This window comes from Ranitomeya imitator, chromosome 4 (assembly GCF_032444005.1).
Source record: "Ranitomeya imitator isolate aRanImi1 chromosome 4, aRanImi1.pri, whole genome shotgun sequence".
NCBI lineage: Eukaryota > Metazoa > Chordata > Amphibia > Anura > Dendrobatidae > Ranitomeya > Ranitomeya imitator.
In genome coordinates this window covers 628573557-628596178 of record NC_091285.1, presented here as the reverse complement: position 1 = coordinate 628596178, position 22622 = coordinate 628573557, and the positions used below count along the sequence as shown (strand labels likewise).

Here is a 22622-nt window from a genome sequence, read left to right as displayed (position 1 = left end):
TTTTTTGCCTCTTTTTTTTTATGGTGTTCACTGAAGGGGTTAACTAGAGGGACAGTTTTATAGGTCGGGTCGTTATGGACGTGGAGATACTAAATATGCGTACTTTTACGGTTTTTATTTTATTTAGATAAAGAAATGCATTTATGGGAACAATATTTTTTTCTTTATTTAGGATTTTTTTTTTTTTTTTTTTTTACACTATAACATTGCCCCAGGGGGGTTCATCATGTTATAGGGTAAGATCGCTGATCTGACACCTTGCAGTGCACTGTGTCAGATTAGCGATCTGACAGTCAGGGCTGCAGGCTTACCAGCGCCTTCTCTGAGCAGGTGCTGGTAAGCCACCTCCCTGCAGGACTCGGAAGCAGCCCCGCAGCCATTTTGGATCCGGGGCCTGCAGGGAGGAGACCCTCGGAGCAACGCGAGCACATCGCGTTGCTCCGAGGGTCTCAGGGAAGCACGCAGGGAGCCCCCTCCCTGTGCGATGCTTCCCTATACCGCCGGCCACTGCGATCATGTTTGATCACAGTGTTCCGAGGGTTAATGTGCCAGGAGCAGTCCGTGACACACAGTGCCGGATGTCAGCTGCGATAGTCAGCTGACACCCAGACACGATCAGCCGCGCTCCCCCCATGAGCGCGGCTGATCGCATATGACGTACTATCTTGTCGGTGGTCATACGGGCCCACCCCACCTTGATGGGATAGTACGTCATATGTCAGAAAGGGGTTAACGTGCAAACCACCCTTGAGGGTAAAGGGGTTAATCAAAACTGCAGCAAGTGGCTTACTAAGTGAGACAACACCACAATCAGAGTCTCCGTACCTACATCAGGCTACGCTTGAGATAGCAAAAACCTGGTGAAAGATTCCCTTTAAGGGATCATAGTCATCTGTCAGGAAAACGGACGAGTGCAATTCGATAAAAAAAAAAAAAAAAAAAAATCAGATTGTACTCTGACCAATGTTAATCTGAGTCTCTGCTCATCTGTGAGTTTTTTTTCTCAGCTCAGAACGAGGAGGGGCGGGAGGATATTGCATGGCACTCGGACCATGCGAGTTCCGTCCAATTTTTACACACCCATGTCCTTTGAAAAGCTGTCAATTCATCTGCCGTGTACAGTAAAAATCAGTGTGACCCAACAGAATAGATATATACCTCAAATACAGTTATATGAAAAAGTTTGGGCACCCCTATTAATCTTAATGTTTTATAAAAATTGTTGTTTTTTTGCAACAGCTATTTCAGTTTCATATATCTAACAACTGTTGGACACAGTAATGTTTCTACCTTGAAATGAGGTTTATTGTACTAACAGAAAATGTGCAATTTGCATTCAAACAAAATTTTACAGGGGCATAAGTATGGGCACCCTTATCATTTTCTTGTTTTAAATACTCCTACCTACTTTTTACTGACTTACTAAAGCACTTTTTTTGGTTTTCTAACCTCATTGAGCTTTGAACTTCATAGCCAGGTGTATGCAATCATGAGAAAAGCTACTAAAAGTGGCCACTTGCAAGTTGTTCTCCTGTTTGAATCTCCTCTGAAGAGTGGCATCATGGGCTCCTCAAAACAACTGTCTAATGATCTGAAAACATAGATTATTCAACATAGTTGTTCAGGGGAAGGATACAAAAAGCTGTCTCAGAGATTTAACCTGTCAATTTCCACTGTGAGGAACATAGTAAGGAAATGGAAGAACACAGGTGCAGTTCTTGTTAAGGCCAGAAGTGGCAGGCCAAGAAAAACATCAGAAAGGCAGAGAAGAAGAATGGTGAGATCAGTCAAGGACAATCCTCAGACCACCTCCAGAGAGCTGCAGCATCAACTTGCTGCAGATGGTGTCACTGTGCATCGGTCAACTATACAACGCACTTTGCACAAGGAGAAGCTGTATGTGAGAGTGATGCGAAAGAAGCCATTTCTGCAAGCACGCCACAGAGTCGGCTGAGGTATGCAAAAGCACATTTGGAGAAGCCAATTTCTTTTTGGAAAAAGGTCCTGTGGACTGATGAAACCAAGATTGAGTTGTTTGGTCATACAAAAAGGCGTTATGCATGGCAGCCAAAAAACACAGCATTCCAAGAAAAACACTTGCTACCCACAGTAAAATTTGGTGGAGGTTCCATCATGCTTTGGGGCTGTGTGGCCAATGCCGGTACCAGGAATCTTGTTAAAGTTGAGGGACGCATGGATTCCTCTCAGTATCAGCAGATTCTTGACAATAATGTTCATGAATCTGTGACAAAGTTGAAGCTACGCAGGGGATGGATCTTTCAGCAAAACAATGATCCGAAACACCGCTCCAAATCTACTCAGGCATTCATGCAGAGGAACAATTACACTGTTCTGGAATGGCCATCCCAGTCCCCAGACCTAAATATCATTGAACATCTGTGGGATCATTTGAAGAGGGCTGTCCATGCTCGGCGACCATCAAACTTAACTGAACTGGAATTGTTTTGTAAAGAGGAATGATCAAAAATACCTTCATTCAGGATCCAGGAACTCATTAAAAGCTACAGGAAGCGACTAGAGGCTGTTATTTTTGCAAAAGGAGGAACTACTAAATGTTAATGTCACTTTTCTGGTGGGGTGCCCATACTTATACACCTGTCAAATTTTGTTTGAATGCAGATTGCACATTTTCTGTTAGTACAATAAACCTCATTTCAAGGCAGAAACATTACTGTGTCCAACAGTTATTAGATATATGAAACTGAAATAGCTGTTGCAAAAAAAACAATTTTTATAAAACATTAAGCTTAAGATTAATAGGGGTGCCCAAACTTTTTCATATAACTGTAGATAGCTATAAAGAGGTCAGTGACATATACAGTAAGCGACACAAGCACTGTGCTAAATATGTGTATTTTTTTTTACATACTGAATTATTTTCTGAAAAAAATAAATAAAATAAATAAATAAATAATGATGTGGGATCCCCTGACATTTTATTAACCAGCAGAGTGAAAGCAGACAGCTGGGAGCAGATGTTTACAGCCTGGGAAGGGAGAAATACCTATGGAGCTTCCAAGGCTATTAATATCAGCTCACAGCTGTATACTTCGCCTTTACTGGTTATTAAAATGGGGACCCCCAAAAATGACATAGGGTCTCCCTATCTATATATATAATTGCCTAAGGGTTTTTCCGTCTGTCTGTCTGTCCTGGAAATCCCGCGTCGGGCACAGTATCGACGTAGAAATCCCGCGTCTGATTGGTCGAGATCACCAGGCCTCGACCAATCAGCGACGGGCACAGCGACGATGATGTCATAAAGGACGTAGACATCCCGCGTCTGATTGGTCGAGGCTGCCAGGCCTCGACCAATCAGCGACGGGCACAGTATCGACGTAGATGTCATAATGGTTGCCATGGCGACGATGATGTCATAAAGGTTGCCTCGACCAATCAGCGACGGGCACAGTCTGCCGCGAATTCTGGAATCATCATTGTCCATATACTACGTGGACATGCATATTCTAGAATACCCGATGCGTTAGAAGTCTAGGCAGACAGCTGCGGGCTGATATTAATAGCCTAGGAAGGGGCCATGGATATTGGCCCCGTCCCAGACTAAAAACCATCAGCTCTCAGCCGCCCTAGAGAAATGGCACATCCATGAGATGCTGCAATTCTGGCACTTAGCCTCTCTCTTACCACTTGCCCCCGTGCGGTGGCGAGTAGGGTTCCCCCCTGCAGATTTATCAAATTCGCTGCAGAAAAATCCAGAGTGGACCAGAATACGTGTGCACATAGCCTAAGGGAAATTCAGCAGATGCCCGAGACTGCAGGGTGTAGACCCAAATCCGCGACTGTCCGCTGTATCTGGGACAGTTGGGATTAGAGATGAGCGTATGGATTCACGGGTCTCCAGTCTAGTGTGCAGGTCAGTACTACCTGGTGGCTGCGAATCTCTAGCCTTTTGGCATCCCCTGTGCAGCCTTTGATCACCCCGAGCTGTCGGGATGTCATCTGTGCATCCTGCTCATCTCTAGTTGGGACCTGGAGATTATTTTTTGTGCCTTCATTCACAGCAGGGCCGGAATGGCTATCGGGCACTTCTGGCAAATGCCAGAAGGGCCGGTGGCAGTAGTGGGCCGCTCGCCAGCACCAACTCACCCCCCCGCCAGCGCATTCAACTATACCGGCGTCTATGATGCGGGTACAGTTGAATGAAATGATGGAGGAGAGAGTCTGCTGTCGCTCCCTCTCCCATCATTCCCGCTCTGCCTCTGACACTGTGGGTGCGCGATGATGTCATATTATCACGTACCTGCTGTGTGTCGGGCAGGCAGACTGAAGCTGCTGAGACCGGAGCCGGGAGCAGCGCGGGCACGAGGAGAGGTGAGGAGTGTTTTTTTTTTTTTTAAACATATCAATGAGTGATAACTGGATTGTGGGGCTATTGGGGGGGCTGTATTACATTCTATAGGGGGGGCTGGCTGCATTACATTCTATGGGGGGGCTGGCTGCATTACATTCTATTGGGGCGGGCTGTATAACATTCTCTGGGGGGCTACATTATATTCTATGGGGAGGTGGGCTATATTACATTCCATAGGGTGCTGTATTATATTCTATGAGGGGTGATTGCATCATACTCTATGAGGGGGCTACATTATATTCTATGGGGAGCTGCATTATACTATATGAGGGCTGCATTATATTCTATGGGGGTCTGCATTATGCTCTATGAGGGGGCTATCATACATTATATATGCAGGGGCTGCATTATATTCTCTGGGGGAGTTACATTATACTCATGCGGCTACAATATATTGTTGGGTGGCTGCATTATATTCTGGGGTGGCATTATTATAATATAGGTGGGCTGCATTATACTGTATCGAGTACTATGGGCAATACATTATACTATATGAAGAACTATGGGGTGCATTATACTATGGAAAGTAAATTGTACTACATGGATTACAATGGCGGGGCATTATACTATATGGAGCACTATGAGGAATGTATTATACTATTTGGAGGACTAAGGAGTGTATTATAATATATGGAGGACTGTGGCAGTACACTATACTATATGGAGGAATTGCAGTGTATTTTAATATATGGAGGACTATGAGGAGTGTATTTTACTATATGGAGGACAGAGGAGTATATTATACTATATGGAGGACGGAGGTGTGCATTATACTATATGGAGGACTGAGGTGCACATTATAATATACGGAGGACTATGGGGTGTATTATACTAAACAAGCAAAATGCTGCCTATTCATCGAGTGATAGGATTGTTTATGTGGGAACAGAAATACTTGTTCTTAGCAGCACATCGCCGGTGTAAACTGTAGATGTGCTGCTAATAACATGATACTGTATGGGGACAGATTGATCTAATTGTGATTGTTCTGTTCCCTTCATGCTTTCTCAGTTGGTGTAAAGAGGCCGGGAAACAAGCGAACGACTTCAATATTGTCCATCACACTCGTTTAGCGGCCTGAGATCAGCGCATGTAAATACAGCAGAAACGCTTCACAGGGAGATGAGGCAAGGATGAGGACAGTTGTAGTTAGCACCCAACGCCTGGGAATAGCGCTAACTACTGCTTTTCCCAGCCGCCAGAGCATTTAATTCTGGTATGTGTAATGATTTTTAGGGTTGATGTCAGCTGCGTAATGTCAGCTGCTATCAATCCCTGGTGTAAGTAATGGAGAGGTGTCTATCAGACACCCCCACTACTAGCCCAGACCTGTCGAGACCCAGCGACTCTGAAGAGCGGTGACGGTAGTAACAATACCGCTCTTCACAGTCGCCGAGCTCAGCGCAAGACCCGGAATATCTGAAGAGCGGTGACGTTACTGATGTCACCGCTCTTCAGAGTCACCGGGTCTCGTGCTGCGCAGCGGAACCAAAAGTGGCTGTAGGCAAAGTGTATGGAGCATCAGAATGAGGTTCCACAATCCCTTCATTATCTAGGAGATCCAGTTATGTAGGTAAAGTAACAGCTTTTCTTGGTAATGCAACTAAAAGCAATAAATAGGACCGAGCTGTAATGCTGGATACAGCTGTAATTATATGTTATATAGTCGTGTTACACTCCCCTCACTTCTTGTAACCTACAAGTGTACAAAGATATTATACAGTCACCATGTGACAAGTGGGCCTGTGAAACTTCAAATGCCAGGGCTGAATTTTAGTCCCAGTCCGGCCCTCATTCACAGTCATTCGCCAGAAATTTCTCATCTTTATGTAGCATCACTATATGATATCTAGTGCCTGTAAGGCTGTGTTTGCACATTGCGTTTTTTTTATTTTCTGCAGGATCCGCACCAAACTACACTTACAATCTTTTCCCTTTTATTTGATGCGTTTTTGGTGCAGATGTAAAGCAGCGGTTTTACTGTTTTTTTTAAAGCACAAAAAAAGCTTTGATTCTACAGTAATCTGCAGTTATTTTATAATTTTTTAGGTTCCACATAGAAGACGAGAAAAAAACCCAAAACCACACAGATCAGCAGTGTCTTAAAACCACAGCGGGCGCAGTTCTCATGAAAATCACATCCACTTTGCCAAGGCAGTTAACCCCTTTACCCCCAAGGGTGGTTTGCACGTTAATGATCGGGCCAATTTTTACAATTCTGACCACTGTCCCTTTATGAGGTTATAACTCTGGAACGCTTCAACGGATCCTGATGATTCTGACACTGTTTTCTCGTGACATATTGTACTTCATGGTAGTGGTAACATTTCTTTGATATTACCTGCGTATATTTGTGAAAAAAAATCCAGAAATTTGGCAAAAATTTTGCAATTTTCCAACTTTGAATTTTTATGCCCTTAAATCACAAAGATTTGTCACACAAGATACTTAAGTAACATTTCCCACATGTCTACTTTACATCAGCACAATTTTGGAACCAAATTTTTTTTTGTTAGGGAGTTATAAGGGTTAAAAGTTGACCAGCAATTTCTCATTTTTACAACACCATTTTTTTTTAGGGACCACATCTCATTTGAAGTCACTTTGAGGGGTCTATAATGATAGAAAATACCCAAGTGTGACACCATTCTAAAAACTGCACCCCTCAAGGTGCTCAAATCCACATTCAAGAAGTTTATTAATCCTTCAGCTGTTTCACAGAAATTTTTGAAATGTTTAAAAAAAAAAAAAAATGAACATTTCACTTTTTTTTCCCACAAAAAATTGACTTCAGCTCCAATTTGTTTTATTTTACCAACTGTAACAGGAGAAACTAGACCCCAAAAGTCGTACAATTTGTCCTGAGTACGCCGATACCCCGTGTGTGGGGGTAAACCACTGTTTGGGCGCATGGGAGAGCTCGGAAGCGAAGGAGCGCCATTTGACTTTTCAACGCAAAATTGACAGGAATTGAGATGGGACGCCATGTCGCGTTTAGAGAGCCCCTGATGGACCTAAACATTGAAACCCCCACAAGTGGCACCATTTTGTAAAGAAAACCCCCTAAGGAACTTATCTAGATGTGTGGGGAGCACTTTGACCCACCAAGTGCTTCACAAAACTTTATAATGTAGAGCAGTAAAAAAAAAAAATCATTTTTTCACAAAAATGATTTTTGCCCCCAGTTTTGTATTTTCCCAAGGGTAACAGGCGAAATTGGACCCCAAAAGTTGTTGCCCAATTTTTCCCGAGTATGCTGATACCCCAATATGTGGGGGGAACCACTGTTTGGGCGCATGGCAGAGCGCGCTGTTTGGAATGCAGACTTAGATGGAATGGTCTGCAGGCGTCACATTGCGTTTGCAAAGCCCCTGATGTACCTAAACAGTAGAACCCCCCCACAAGTGACCCCATATTGGATACTAGACCCCCAAGGAACTTCTCTAGATGTGTTGTGAGAACTTTGAACCCCCAAGTGTTTCGCTACAGTTTATAACACAGCTGTGAAAATAAAAAAAAAAATTTTATTTTTTTTTCCACAAAAATTATTTTTTAGCCCCCGGTTTTGTATTTTCCCAAGGGTAACAGGAGAAATAGGACCCCAAAAGTTGTTGTCCGAGCACGGGAGAGCTCGGAAGGGAAGAAGCACTGTTTTACTTTTTCAACGCAGAGTTGGCTGGAATTGAGATCGGACGCCATGTCACGTTTGGAGAGCTCCTGATGTGCCTAAACAGTGGAAACCCCCCAATTATAACTGAAACCCTAATCCAAACACACCCCTAACCCTAATCCCAACAATAACCCTAACCGTAAATGTAATCCAAACCCTAACTTTAGCCCCAACCCTAACCGCAGCGATACTAAAATATGTGTACGGTTATTGTTTGTTGTTTTTTTTTGTTTTTTTTAATTAAGATAAAGAAATGTATTTATTGGAATATATACATATTATATATATATATATATATATATATATATATATATATATATATATATATACACACACATACATACATACATACATACATATACACATATACACATACATACATACATACACTAATTATATATATATATATATATATATATATATATATATATATATATATATATATATATATATAATTTTATTTTTCCTTTATTTAGGAATTTTTTTTTCTTAATTTTATTTATTTTTTTACACATGTAATTTTTTTTTTACACTTTACTTTGTCCCAGGGGGGAACATGACTATATAGGGTCAGATCGCTGACTTCTGAGCAGGCGCTTGGAAGCCACCTCCCTGCAGGACCCGGAAGGCCCCCCGCAGCCAGTTTGGATCCGGGCCTGCAGGGAGGAGGAGGTAAGAGACCCTCGGGGCAACGCGATCACATAGTGTTGCTCTGAGGGTCTCAGGGAAGCAGACAGGGAGCCCCCTCCCTGCGTGATACATCCCTATGCCGCCGTAACGCTGCGATCATGTTTGATCGCAGTGTGTCGGGGGTTAATGTGCCAGGAGCGGTCCGTGACTGCTCCTGGCACATAGTGCCAGATGTCAGCTGTGATAGTCAGCTGACACCCGGCCCCGATCGGTGATGACGTACTATCCCGTCGGTGGCCATACGGGCCCACCCCACATCGATGGGATAGTACGTCCGATGTCAGAAAGGGGTTAAACAGCAGAATTTCTAAGCAAAAAAAGGCACAGAACATACGCATCATTTATGCTACATGTGAAAATGTCTAAATTTCCAAGCAAAATGGACGTGATTCCATGAAATCTCTGCTCTCTGTCGTCTGAAGATGCTGCTGAACTCTGCAGCTTTGGTGCATTTTTTCATCTATAGGCTTCTTCTGAAAAATAAATATTTGCACTTTTAAGTGCAGAATCAAAGCTTTTCTGTACTATAAAAAAAAATTAAAACCGCTGCTTCATATCTGCCCCAAAAGCCCTTCAAATAAGGAGGAAAACACAAAAGAAACACGGCAAACATGTAATCAGAGAAGATTACTATTAAGATTAAGATTGTTATTGCACTGTGTGTTGGGAAAATCTGAAGAAAAAAGCAGCAGAAAGAAGGCAGCATTTACGCTACATGTGAACACAGCTTCAGCATTACAGTTATTACTTTTTTATGGGTTTAATATACAAAAAAAAAAAAAAAAAACACACCATTTCTTTTAGTCATTTACCGATTCCCGTAAATAATCTAATGGCTATGTTCATGTTCTGAGAATCGTTACGATTACAGGAACACCAAAGATATCTGTGCGATTTGCTGGTTTGTGGTGTATATTAAAAAAATAAAAATAAATAAATAAGGAATTAAGAATTACAATTTTTCATTATTAAGTTTTTCAGTATTTTTTTTTAGTAATTTTATAGGATGAAAAGAGGGATTTTTGGTACTCACTGTAAAATCTCTTTCTTGGAGCCTTCATTGGGGGCACAGGAGACCATGGGTGTATATGCTGCTGTCGCTAGGAGGCGGACACTATGCAAAAAAAAAAAAAAGAAAAAAAAAAGGAAAATAGCTCCTCCACCGCAGTATACAACCACCAACAGGCACAAAGTACCTCAGATAGTGTTAGGCTGTGTGCTCACGCTGCGGATTTTGCTGCGGATCCGCAGCGTATTTGGCCGCTGCGGATCCGCAGCAGTTTTCCCAAAGTTTACAGTACAATGTAAACCTATGGGAAAAAAAACAAAACGCTGTGCACATGCTGCGGAAAAAAACGCGCGGAAACGCTGCGGATTATTTTCCGCAGCATGTCAATTGTTTGTGCGGATTCCGCAGCGGGTTTCAACTAGCACCAATAGGAAAGTGCTGGTGAAAACCCGCAGAAGAATCCGCAGAACAAACCGCAAGAAAATCCGCAGTGAAAACCGCAGTGGTTTTGCACTGCGGATTTTCCAAATCCGCTGCGGAAAAATCCGCAGGAAAATCCGCAGCGTGGGCACATACCCTAAAAGGGAACCTGTCACCCCCCCTGGCGTTTTTATCTAAAAGAGCCACCTTGTGCAGCATTAATGCTGCATTCTGTCAAGGTGGCTCTTTTATTTGGGGTCCCTTCCAATGCTGCAATATTGTTTTTTTTAATTTGCCCCTCATACCTGTAGTCTGTCCGGGGGGCATGTCTTTTCCCCCGGACACAAAGGCCTCCCAGCCATCACTCGGCCCCTCCATGCGCCGCCTGCTGTGCCTTCATTAACGTCCCCAACGCCTGCGCTGTAAGTTCCCATCATGTGATGTGAGTCGAAGGGCAGCGCAAACTGCGCATGCCCGAAAAAGGAACTTACAGCGCAGGCACCGGGGACGTTAATGAAGGCAGAGGAGGCGGCGCCCGGAGGGGCCGAGTGATGGCTGGGTGGCGTTTGTGTCCGGGGGGGGGAAATATATGCCCCCTGGACAGACTACAGGTATGGTGGGCAAATTAAAATAAATAAAATATTGCAGCGTTGGAAGTGACCCCAAATAAGGCTAGTTTCACACTAGCGTTTTGAGGAGCTGCGGACTTCCTCCGTGAAGCCCCGCCCTCGGCCGCACCTCCGCCGCTAGCTCCGTCTATTTCTGCACGCGGCCTACATGCGACCTGCGTCGTTTTGACGATGCGGAGAAAAAAAGAAATTGCTACCAGCTGCGTCCTACGCGGGTCGCCGCATCGTCAAAATGACGCATGCGGAAGTAACCGCATACAGCGGCACGACCTGCGTACCTAATGTTAAAGATATAAAGAAACACAGCAGCACATGTATGTTGGGCCACCAGCCTACAACTTAGGACAAACTTGTCACTCTGGGCTAAACCTACAATTTATGGGCAAGTAGAGATGATTACCGCCACCTGCAAGGTCAATGGGAGGAGTGCAAGATCAGGATGGATGCAGCCACATCCATACACTAAACAAAGAAAAAAAACCAACCAGCACTCCCAATGTGAACACATGCAGGCTGCAAGCCCAAGAGTGGCATGTACAGTAGAGTAGGACCCATCAGAGGGAGATCACCTTGCCGCGGTTGATGGGCACACATGAATTGGCCAATTTATGCGCTAAGAATCTTCATTTTATCTATAACTAAGTTTTATGAAAAAAAAATTTTTTGAAAATTTTTTTTATGAAAAAATATTTTTGAGTAGTATGATTCATATCGAATATTTGTCTGTGTTTTCACATGGCCTAGATTCATATACATGTGCTGCTGTGTTTCTTTATATCTATATGATACAGCTTGCAGGTGTTCACATTGGGAGTGCTGGTTGGTTTTTTTTCTTTGTTTAATGTTAAAGATAGGTACGCAGGCCGTATGCAGAAGTAGGCGGAGCTAGCGGCAGAGGTGCGGCCGAGGGCAGGGCTTCACGGAGGAAGTCTGCAGCCCTACGCAGCTCCTCAAAACGCTAATGTGAAACCGGCCTAAAAGAGCCACCTTGACAGAATGCAGCATTAGTGCTGCACAAGGTGGGTCTTTTAGTTAAAAGCGCAAGGGAAGGATCTATTTAAAGCAGTAGGAGAAGCAACCAAAAGCTCAACATATGTACCAACCCAACAACAAAGGCATATAGGCCCAATAATGGGGAGGGTGCTGTGTCCCCCAATGAAGGCTCCAAGAAAGATTATATGTCGAAAACCAAATATTGCTCTTTATCGCTTCATTGGGGGACAGAGGTAACCATTGGACGTCCCAAGGCAGTCCCTAGGGTGGGAAACAGAAGATGCAAGGAAAAACGGACTCAGGTCAGCCGGTGCGTAACCGCCGCCTGTAGCACCTTCTTTCCCAGGCCTGCATCAGAAGCAGCATGGGTATGAACCCTGTAAAACCTCGCAAAGGAGTGCAAAGACGACCGGGTCGCAACTTTACAGATCTGGAAAGCCGAGGCCTGGTGACAAACAGCCCAGGAGGTCCCCACTGCCGAGCGGAGTGAGCCTTCACCCCCGGAGGAAGCAGTATGTCCTGAACGCAGTATGCCTCCAGTATTGCCAAAATAATACAACGGCAATAGTGAACTTAGAAGCTGGGAGCCCATTACGACGACCTTCAGAGATGACAATCAGGGCATCAGTTTGACGAAAGGGAGCAGTCCTTGAAAGGTAGACTTTGATAGCTCTGACGGGATCAAGCTTGTAGAGGGACTTCTCCAGGGGATGGACCAGAGAGGGACATAGAGAAGGAAGACCAAGGTTTTCATTAATGTGAAATGAAGAGACCACCTTAGGAAGGAAGGAAGGAACAGGGCAGAGAACTACCTTGTCCCGATGTAGGAACAGGGAATGGCAGGACAATGCTGTAAACTCGGAAACTCTCCTGATGGACATAATGCAACTAAGACGACAACTCCATGACAGGAGAGAAAATGTGATGTCTTGAATGGGCTCAACATGAGCACGCTGGAGCGCGCCAAAGACAAGGTTAAAATCCCATGGATCTATCTTTGAAGAAAACTTTACCTGGGAACGAGAAGTCAGATTTCGTTGGAAAAGAATTGACAGAGCGTTAGACCCGAGTCAAGACCCACTTGTAGAAATCCAAGAATGGAAGGAAAAGGACATAGGGACCAAACCATTGTCCTCACTCCACCAGAACAAGGCCTTTCAGTATCTGTAGTACATATGCAAGGATGCCAGTTTACTGGCCCTAATCATGGTCTTTATGACCTGATGGGGAAAAACCACCAGGACTGTGGCCTCAACGGCCATACTGTTAAACTCAGAGACTGAACTCTGGTGGAAGAGGGGGCCTTGAGAGAGAAGATCTGGACGGTCTGGAAGCCTCCAGTGGGTGTCAATGAGCATGTTAACCAGCTCGCTAACCAGGCCCTTCTTGGCCAGTCCGGAGCCATCAGGATTATGGGGATCCCTTCTGCCATTATCTTTTTCAAGACACTCGGATCAAGGGGAGATGCGGAAAAAGAGAAGACAGTTGGAATTGAGACCACGGGATTATTAGAGCATCAAAACTGATGGCTAACGGATCCCAGGATCTGGCTACGAACGGAGAAACCTTGTGGTTCATCCGAGACGCCATCAGGTCGACGTCCAGGGTGCCCCATTTCTGGCATATATGGATGAAGACGGTGGGGCTGAGCGACCCCTCGCCCGAAACAAGACCCTGACAGCATGGAAAATCGGCTGTGCGATTTTCTACTGCCATAATGTGCACAGCTGATATGACAGGAACGTGACGTTCCGCCCATCACAGAATCCTTGTTACCTCTATCATAACCTGTTTGCCGCGAGTTCCGCCTTTACAGTTTATGTAAGCCATGGCCGTGGCGTTGTCCAACTGTATGCAAAGAAAATTGCCCTGATATCCAGGAGATTAATTGGGAGAGCGGCCACGTGGGCGTTCAAGCGGCTCTGCACTGTGAGACAAAGAAATAAACGCTCCCCAACTGAGAAGACTGGCGTTGGTGGTGATGACCTGCCACCGGAGAGAAAGGAAGGATTTCCCGCATAGGACTGATGCCGATAGCATCACAAGGTGAGGGACTGCCTCACCTTGAGGGTAGTAGCATGGGCCCATCCAGGGAGACTGTCCTCTTGTCCGAAGCTGACCAGAGGGCCAGCTGAAGAGGACAGTTATGGAACTGGGCAACAGGAATTGCTTCCATGCAGGTGCGGTCTGGGGCTGAAATTCAGTCCTGGCATTTGAAGTCAAACAGGCCCATGCAGACCCCAACAAGCACCAAATGTGGATATATTACTAATATTACTCTGGATGGAGGAAAGCAAGATTTACTACAAGACCAATATTTCTAATGATACCTGTGGCCTGCTGGGGTAAGGGATGGAGTCAGCGAATTTGTGCTCAGTCACAACTCTTAACAGTATGGGTGTCTTGAGTACACCAATTCTGCTAACAATGTAGCAGACAAGGCAGCCCATGACCAGACAGGCCCTTCTGGCATTTGCCAAAATTGCCAGTCCGGCCCTGCTTCCATGGCGGCAATCCTCTTCCCTAGAACTCTCATGCAAGACTGTAGGGGGAGAGAAAGCTGGTCGCTTTAGAGTAGAGTAGGGATCCCATAGCAGAGGGATGAAAACGTCTCCTTTGGAAGGAAGACACAGGCTTGGGTCGTGTCGAGCCTTATACCCAGAAACACCAGGTGCTGAGCTGGGGTCAGGGAGGACTTCTCGCTGTTGATAAACCAGTCGAGATCGACCACAGTCTTCAGTTTACACTCTGGTCCCAGTTTCAGAGGGACAGCGCCTTGATCAGAAGATCGTTCAAGTAAGGAATTATGAGAAAACACTTGGAGCAAATGATATCCATGACCGCTGCCATGACCTTTGTGAATAGTCTGGGGACAGAGGCCAGGTCGAAAGGAAGGGCTGCAAACTGATAAAGATCCTCCTGGATCGCAAACCGTAGGAACCTCTGATGCTGAACAAACAGGAACGTGAAGAAACTCTCCCGGTTCCATGGAGAGGATAACTGAATAGGGACTCCATCCTGAAATGGCAGATCTGAACGTGACAGTTGAATCGCTTGAGGTCCAAAATCGGACGGAGTGATCCTTCTTTCTTTGGGACTAAGAAAAGAATAGAGTAGAACCCCGAAAACCGTTCATTCCGAGGTACAGGTATGAATACTCCCGTGTGTGGTAGGGAAGAGACGGCCTGAAGAACCCCCGGGGACCTGCGACGGATATCTTGGCCGGTGAGACAGACACTTCTTCCTGGGGGAGGAAAAAAAAAGTTGATTTTGTAGCCAGAAGTCATTATCTCTCTCGAGATTGAAGCGACCTTTTCCTATTAAAAGGACGTTTAAGCTTGGATCGGGGAAGCAAGGTGCTTTTCCCGCAGGTGGCATCCGAAATTATTTGATCCAGCTTGGACCGAAAAAGTCTACAGCTTCAGAAGGCAAGACCAGTGAGGGACTTTTTTGACGGCGGATCAATCTTCCATGCTTTCAACCAGATTATGCAGCGTATAGCAATGTTGTTGAAGGCAAACATGGACTTTGCCAACCAGGTGGAGGCAAATATTGGACAGAGAGAGACACCAGCTGCTTCAAAGGCCGACTTAGCTAAGGATTCAATCTGTCTATCTGTAGAATCCTTAAAAGATGCATGTTTTGGAAAACAGGCGAGAAACAGGCAGATCCACGTTAGGGGATTCATCTCATTTACCAACAAGGTCTAGCCTAAAGGGATAGAGAATATGTAGCTGCTTCCTTCCTGGGAAGCGCTTTTCAGGGTGTTCCCAGTGTTTAGACATAATTGTTTCAAATTCACTGTGATTAGGGAAATTCCGGGAAGGACAGTTTACCCGTTTGAAGGAAGTGGAGTGCTCCTGAGCAGGTGCCTCATCCTCCTTTAGGTTCAGAGTCTGGGTAATTGCCAAGATAAGGCTATTAACCATGTCTTGCATCTTTGAGTTCTGGTCCGTATCAGACTCAGACTGGGAATCCACCTCTGACCCAAAAGCCGCGTCCGAGGAGGGGGTATGGTGTGAGGAATGCATCCGGAAGGATGCAGAGGGACCTTGAGAACTAGAGGAAGAACTGGAAGGAGCCCGCTTCCTGTGCTTTGTACCCGATTTGACCCTGAGGAGGTAACGGTCAGGTGCGTGCGAATCGCCATGAGAGGAGTTCGGAGCACTGGTGGCAGTTGTGGAAGTCCGTCCAGGACCTGGATCAGGAACTGTGAAACTTTTGTCAGATCTGAAATAGATTGTGACGTGGCAACATCCCACTCTGGAGGGAGGGGAGTGCGGTCATCCCAGGCGTTAGGGTGCTCCTGTGGGGCAGACATGGTGGAGGGGTTGTAGGACAGGCAGTAAGCGGAGGGCTAGCCTGAAGATCAAAGTGAATTACAGTGGGCATAGAGGGGCAAGAAGAAGCTTCTAGTGTTGGACATAAGTTGAGCCTTGGGGATCCTGCAGACAAAAAGAACAGAGCCTACCTCATGACAGCGACAACCAGCAGAAAGAGCTGTGGAAGTTGTCTGCAGAGAGCGCAGGATATAGCCGTGTCCCCCCGTGAGCAGAGCGCCAGCAGGACTGCAGAGCACAGAGAATATGGTGGTGTGAAGAGCCTGATGCAGACTCTGCTTGTCCCCACACCACTGCAATCTGCCAGCCGGCAAGAGAAAGCAAGCGTCCTTTTGGCTGACCCGCTGGGGGCGTGGACAGGATAAAGTAAAAATGTTAAAAAAAAAAAAAAATGTCCACATGTGTAAAAAAAATAAAAAATAAATAATTCCTAAATAAAGGAAAAAAAAATATTATTCCCATAAATACATTTCTTTATCTAAATAAAATTTAAAAAAAAAAACAATAAAAGTACACATATTTAGTATCGCCGCGTCCATAACGACCCATCCTATAATATTGTCCCACTAGTTAACCCCTTCAGTAAACACCGTAAGAAAGAAAAAAACCAAGGCAAAAAAAGAACGCTTTATCATACCGCCGAACAAAAAGTGGAATAACACGAGATCAAACAGATATAAATAACCATGGTACCGCTAAAAACGTCATCTTGTCCTGCAAAAAAACGAGCCGCCATACAGCATCATCAGCAAAAAAATAAAAAAGTAATAGTCCTCAGAATAAAGCGATGCAAAAATAATTATTTTTTCTATAAGATTTTATCGTATAAAAGCGCCAAAACATAAAAAAAATGATCTAAATTAGGTGTCGCTGTAATCGTACTGACCCGAAGAATAAAACTGCTTTATCAATTTTACCAAACGCGGAACGGTATAAACGCCTCCCCCAAAAGAAATTCATGAATAGCTGGTTTTTGGTCATTCTGCCTCACAAAAATCAGAATAAAAAGCGATCAAAAAATGTCACGTGCCCGAAAATGTTTAAAATAAAAACGTCAACTCCTCCCGCAAAAAACAAGACCTCACATGACTCTGTGGACTCAAATATGGAAAAATTATAGCTCTCAAAATGTGGTAACGCAAAAAATATTTTTTGCAATAAAAAGCGTCTTTCAGTGTGTGACGGCTGCCAATCATAAAAATCCGCTAAAAAAACCCGCTATTAGGCTATGTTCACACGTTCCTGATTTCCCTCCTTTTTTTTCAGGACTAAAAACCGCAGCTCTTGGCAGAAAACGCAGGTCCTTTTTTTGGTGCGTTTTTTGATGCAGTTTTCTATGCAGAGTCTGTGTGTTTTCTAGGAAGTTTTTTAGGGTTAAAATGGCTGAAAATACCCTAACCCTACCCCTATTCTAACCTTAGTGGGAAAAAAAAAAAAAAAATTCTTAATTTTTTTATTGTCCCTACCTATGGGGGTGACAAAGGGGGGGGGGGGGGTCATTTACTATTTTTTTTATTTTGATCACTGAGATATAACCTATCTCAGTGATCAAAATGCACTTTGGAACAAATCTGCCAGCCGGCAGATTCGGCGGGCGCACTGCGCATGCGCCCACCATTTTGCAAGATGGCGGCGCCCAGGGAGAAGACGGCCGGACGGACACCGGGAGGCCGGGTAAGTATAAGAGGGGAGATGAGGGCACGGGGGGGGGGGGGGGCGTCGGAGCACGGGGGGGTGGCATCGGAGCACAGGGGGGTGGGATTGGGGCACGGGGGGGCAGCCACACTGCAGCGGTTCTGCACCACAAACTGCAGAAAAGCCGCAGATATTTTTTTCATCTGCGTGTTTTACTGCGGGTTTGACCTCACAATGGAGTTCTATGGGTGCAGAACCGCTGCAGTTCCGCAAAAAGAAGTGACATGGTACTTCTTTTTTACCGCGGCTATTCAGCGCGGCTTTTTTCGTGATTTTCCGCAATGTGGGCACAGCAGTTCCTGTTTTCCATAGGGTACATTGTAATGTACCCTGCATGAAAAACAGCTGCGGACCCGCAGCGGGAAAATCGCGGCGATTCCGCATTAAAAAAAGGATGGTGTGAACATGGCCTAAAAGTAAATCAAACCCCCCTTCATCACCCCCTTAGTTAGGGAAAAATTAAAAAAATGTATTTATTTCCATTTTCCAATTAGTGTTAGGTCTAGGGTTAAGACTACAGTTACGGTTGGGGCTAAAGTTAGGGTTAGGATTCCATTTACGGTTGGGAATAGGGTTGGGATTAGGGTTAGGGGTGTGTTTGGATTAGGGTTTCAGTTATAATTGGGGGGTTTCCACTGTTTAGGCACATCAGGGGCTCTCCAAACGCGACATGGCGTGCGATCTCAATGCCAGCCAATTTTGCGTTGAAAAAGTAAAACAGTGCTCCTTCCCTTCTGAGCTCTCCCGTGTGCCCAAACAGGGGTTTACCCCAACATATTGGGTATCAGCGCACTCAGGACACATTGGACAACAACCTTTGGGGTCGAATTTCTCCTGTTACCCTCGGGAAAATACAAAACTGGGGGCTAAAATATAATTTTTGTGGGAAAAAATTTTTGTTTTATTTTTACGGCTCTGCATTATAAACTTCTGTGAAGCACTTGGTGGGTCAAAGTGCTCACCACACATCCAGATAAGTTCCTTAGGGGGTCTACTTTCCAAAATGGTGTCACTTGTGGGGGGTTTCAATGTTTAGGCACATCAGTGGTTCTCCAAATGCAACATGGCGTCCCATCTCCCTTCCGAGCTCTCCCATGCGCCCAAACAGTGGTTTACCCCCACATATGGGGTATCCGCGTACTTAGGACAAAGTGTACCACAACTTTTGGGGTCCATTTTCTCCTGTTACCCTTGGTAAAATAAAAAATTGGAGCTCAAGTAAAAAATTTTTGTGAAAGAAAAAAGTTAAAATGTTCATTTCTATTTAAAACATTCCAAAAATTCCTGTGAAACACCTGAAGGGTTAATAAACTTCTTGAATGTGGTTTTGAGCACCTTGAGGGGTGCAGTTTTTAGAATGGTGTCACACTTGGGTATTTTCTATCATGTAGACCCCTCAAAATGACTTCAAATGAGATGTGGTCCCTAATAAAAAAAAAATGGTGTTGTAAAAATGAGAAATTGCTGGTCAAACTTTAACCCTTATAACTCCATAACAAAAAAAAAATTTGGTTCCAAAATTGTGCTGATGTAAAGTAGACATGTTGGAAATGTTACTTATTAAGTATTTTGTGTGACATATCTCTGTGATTTAATTGCATAAAAATTCAAAGTTGGAAAATTGCAAAATTTTCGCCAAATTTCCATTTTTTTTTTTCACAAATAAACGCAGATAATATCAAAGAAATTTTACCACTATCATGAAGTACAATATGTCACGAGAAAACAGTGTCAGAACCACTGGGATCCGTTGAAGCGTTCCAGAGTTATAACCTCATAAAGGTACAGTGGTCAGAATTGTAAAAATTGGCCTGGTCATTAACGTGCAAACCACCCTTGGGGGTAAAGGGGTTAAGCGAGCCCAGGGACAGCCAGGCCTCCAGACCCAATTGGAGAAAACCAAGTACTTTGGGTAAGGAATAAGGGAGTGGAGTCTGGCCACGAGATTCGCACCAGGTAAAGAAAGCTTTCCAGGTACGGTAATAGATCTTGGCAGAGGTTGGCTTCCGTGCCCTGATCATGGTTCCAATGATGTCCGTCGAGAGCCCTGCCTGGGTTAGAACCCAGGTTTCAAGGGCCACGCCTTCAAATTGAGAGCCCCTGAGTTCTGGTGGTAGAACGGGCCTTGTGATAGAAGATCCGGGCGGTCAGAGAGGCGCCAGGGTGCGTCTGCTGAAAGTTGTACGACATCCGCGTACCATGTACGTCTGGGCCAGACCGGTGCAATTAAGATGGTTGGAACTCCATCTTGCTTGATTTTCCTCACCACTCTGATAACGGGGGGAGAGGTGAAAAATGTACAGAAGCTGGAACTGGGTCCAGTCCGGAACCAGAGCGTCTGCTCCGAGCGACCGCGGATTGTGTGTTCTAGCCATGAAGTTGGAGACCTTGGCATTGAAGTGGGATGCCGTTAGGTCCGCATCTGGGGTCCCCCAGCAATGTCAGATCTGGCGAAAAGTTTCGGGATGGAGAGACTACTGTCCCGAATGTATTCCTTGTTGTCTGAGGAAGACTGCTTCCCAGTTGTCCACATCCAGAATGTGGACCGCCGAGAGAACCGAGCCTGTGTCCTCCACCTAGTGGAGGATGTGCGACACTTCTCGCATCGCCTGGGTACTGCGGGTCCCCCCTTGGTGATTCACATATGCCACTGGCATTGTCCGATTGTATTCTGATGTGAGAGGCTGCCAGTAAGTGATGGAAGGCCCTCAATGCCAGGAGGAAGGCACGAATTTCCAGGATGTTGATGGGCATGGTCGCTTGCACAGGGGACCACTTGCCCTGTGGCCTGTGTTGTAGGTGCACTGCACCCCAACCCGTCAGGCTTGCATCGGTGGTGAGAACCTGTGAGAAAGGATTTCTCCTTTGCTAGAGGTTGGCTTGAGCAACCAGTGCAGGGACCTCCTGGTTGACGACATTAGCTGGAATTCCCTGTCGAGAGGAAACAGGATTCCTGTCCCAGGACTTGAGAATGGCTAGTTGGAGAGGCCTGAGGTGAAACTGGGCCAAATGGGACCACTTCTATTGCTGCCCCCATCCTGCCAAGGACTTTCATGGAAAACCGGGGAGATCGGAGGGGTTTGCGGAGGAGGATGCGAACTCCTAGGCGGAGAGCCAGTGCCTTGTCCCTGGGAAAGGGCACTAGACCCCTGGAGGTGTTGTCTAGCATTCCCAGGAAGGTCAGAGACTGACTCAGGGTTGGTGATGATCTTTGTAGGTTGACTAACCAGCCCATGCGACTCAGAGTGTCGTTTGTGATTGAGACGCTGAGCTCGCAGTCATTGAAGGTAGGAGCCTTCGTTCCGGGTATGGAACGACTACTATGCCTCTGGAGTGCAGGACGTCCATGGTGGCTGCCATGACCTTGATAAACACTCTGGGAGCCATGGCGAGTCCGAACGGGAGAGCCATGAACTGGTAGTGGTCCTGGTCGATAGCGACCCTGAGAAACCTCTGATGGGCAGGTGCAATCGGTATATGCAGGTATGCGTCTTGTATGTCTATGGAGGCGAGATATTCTCCCTTCTCCATGGACGCAATGATGGACCGAAGAGACTCCATGCGGAAGTGACGGACCCGTACATATTTGTAGAGTTGTTTTAGGTCCAATATGGGCCGCACACTGCCTCCTTTCTTGGAGACTATGAATAGATTGGAGTAGAACCCTCGGAAGCGCTCGGCCGTGGGGACCAGTACTATGACTCCTGCTTGAAGAAGCGAGGAAACCGCTTGGTGGAAGGCACGAGCCTTGGCTGACAGTTTTGGGGGGCCGAGAGGAAGAATCGGTTCGTGGGTTGGAAGTTGAACTCTATCTTGTATCCAGAAGACACTAGTTCCCCGATACACTTCTTGTAAGTGCGTATAGGAGTCAGTTGAGGGAGAGAAGTACTCTTACCCCCGGTGGCGTTGGATATCATTGTGTCCAACTTTTCACCGAAAAAGGTCACCCACTGAGATACGGGAGGTGCGTGAGGGACTTCTTTGAGGCTGCGTCCGCTTTCCATTCCCATAGCCAGAGAATACGCCGAGTCATGATGGCGTTTGATGGTATCCCTGGTACGCCCCTTGCTGAATCCAGAGCTGCATGAAGCATGTAATCTGCTACAACTGCTATTTGAACCGCTTGGTCCGACAGCTCAGGAGCAGATGCTTGGAGGCCAGCTTGTAAATTTTTGGCCCAAGCCAGGATGGCCTTGGCAGCCCAAACTGAAGCGAACGCGGGAGCCAGGGAGGCCCCTGCCACCTCGAAAAATTGAACGAGCCATGCATTCTACCTGCTGGTCTGCTGCGTCCCTGAGGGTTGAGCTATCTGGCAGTGAAGAGAGGGTATGTGCTGCTAGTCTAGAGACTGGGGGGTCCACTTCAGGTGGATCTGTCCATTCCTTGGTGTGGGAAAAGGTACTTTGCCTCCAGATATTTGCGATTAGCAAATTTTTTCTCAGGCTGTGAGGGCTGCTTTTTAAAGGGAACCTGTTTTTTCAGATTGAGATATAAATACTGTTAAATAGGGCCTGCGCTGTGCGTTACTATAGTGTATGTAGTGTACCCCGATTCCCCACCTATGCTGAGAAATACATTACCAAAGTCGCCGTTTTCGCCTGTCAATCAGGCTGGTCTGGTCAGGTGGGCGTGGTGACATCGCTCTCTTCTTCCCCAGCTTTCTGTTGGTGGCGTAGTGGTGTGCGCATGTCCAAGTTCCGAATTCCCTGCGCGCACGTGAAGAAACAGCGCGCGATCTGCGCTGTTATCCCTTTCATCGGTGGGGGCGGCCATCTTCCTGGGG

At 45.7% G+C, this 22622-nt stretch overlaps 1 long non-coding RNA gene across 1 annotated transcript in view; it reads right to left on the bottom strand.

Annotated features, from left to right (window-relative positions):
* LOC138674306 (uncharacterized) overlaps positions 1 to 16335 on the bottom strand; it is a 32994-nt gene extending 16659 nt beyond the window's left edge. Inside the window, exons 1-2 of the long non-coding RNA XR_011320590.1 lie at positions 16276 to 16335; positions 9787 to 9867 (exon numbers count right to left, since the gene is read on the bottom strand). This is a non-coding gene — a long non-coding RNA (uncharacterized lncRNA). The remainder of the gene's footprint in view (positions 1 to 9786; positions 9868 to 16275) is intronic.
* Between the last annotated feature and the right edge of the window lie 6287 nt (positions 16336 to 22622).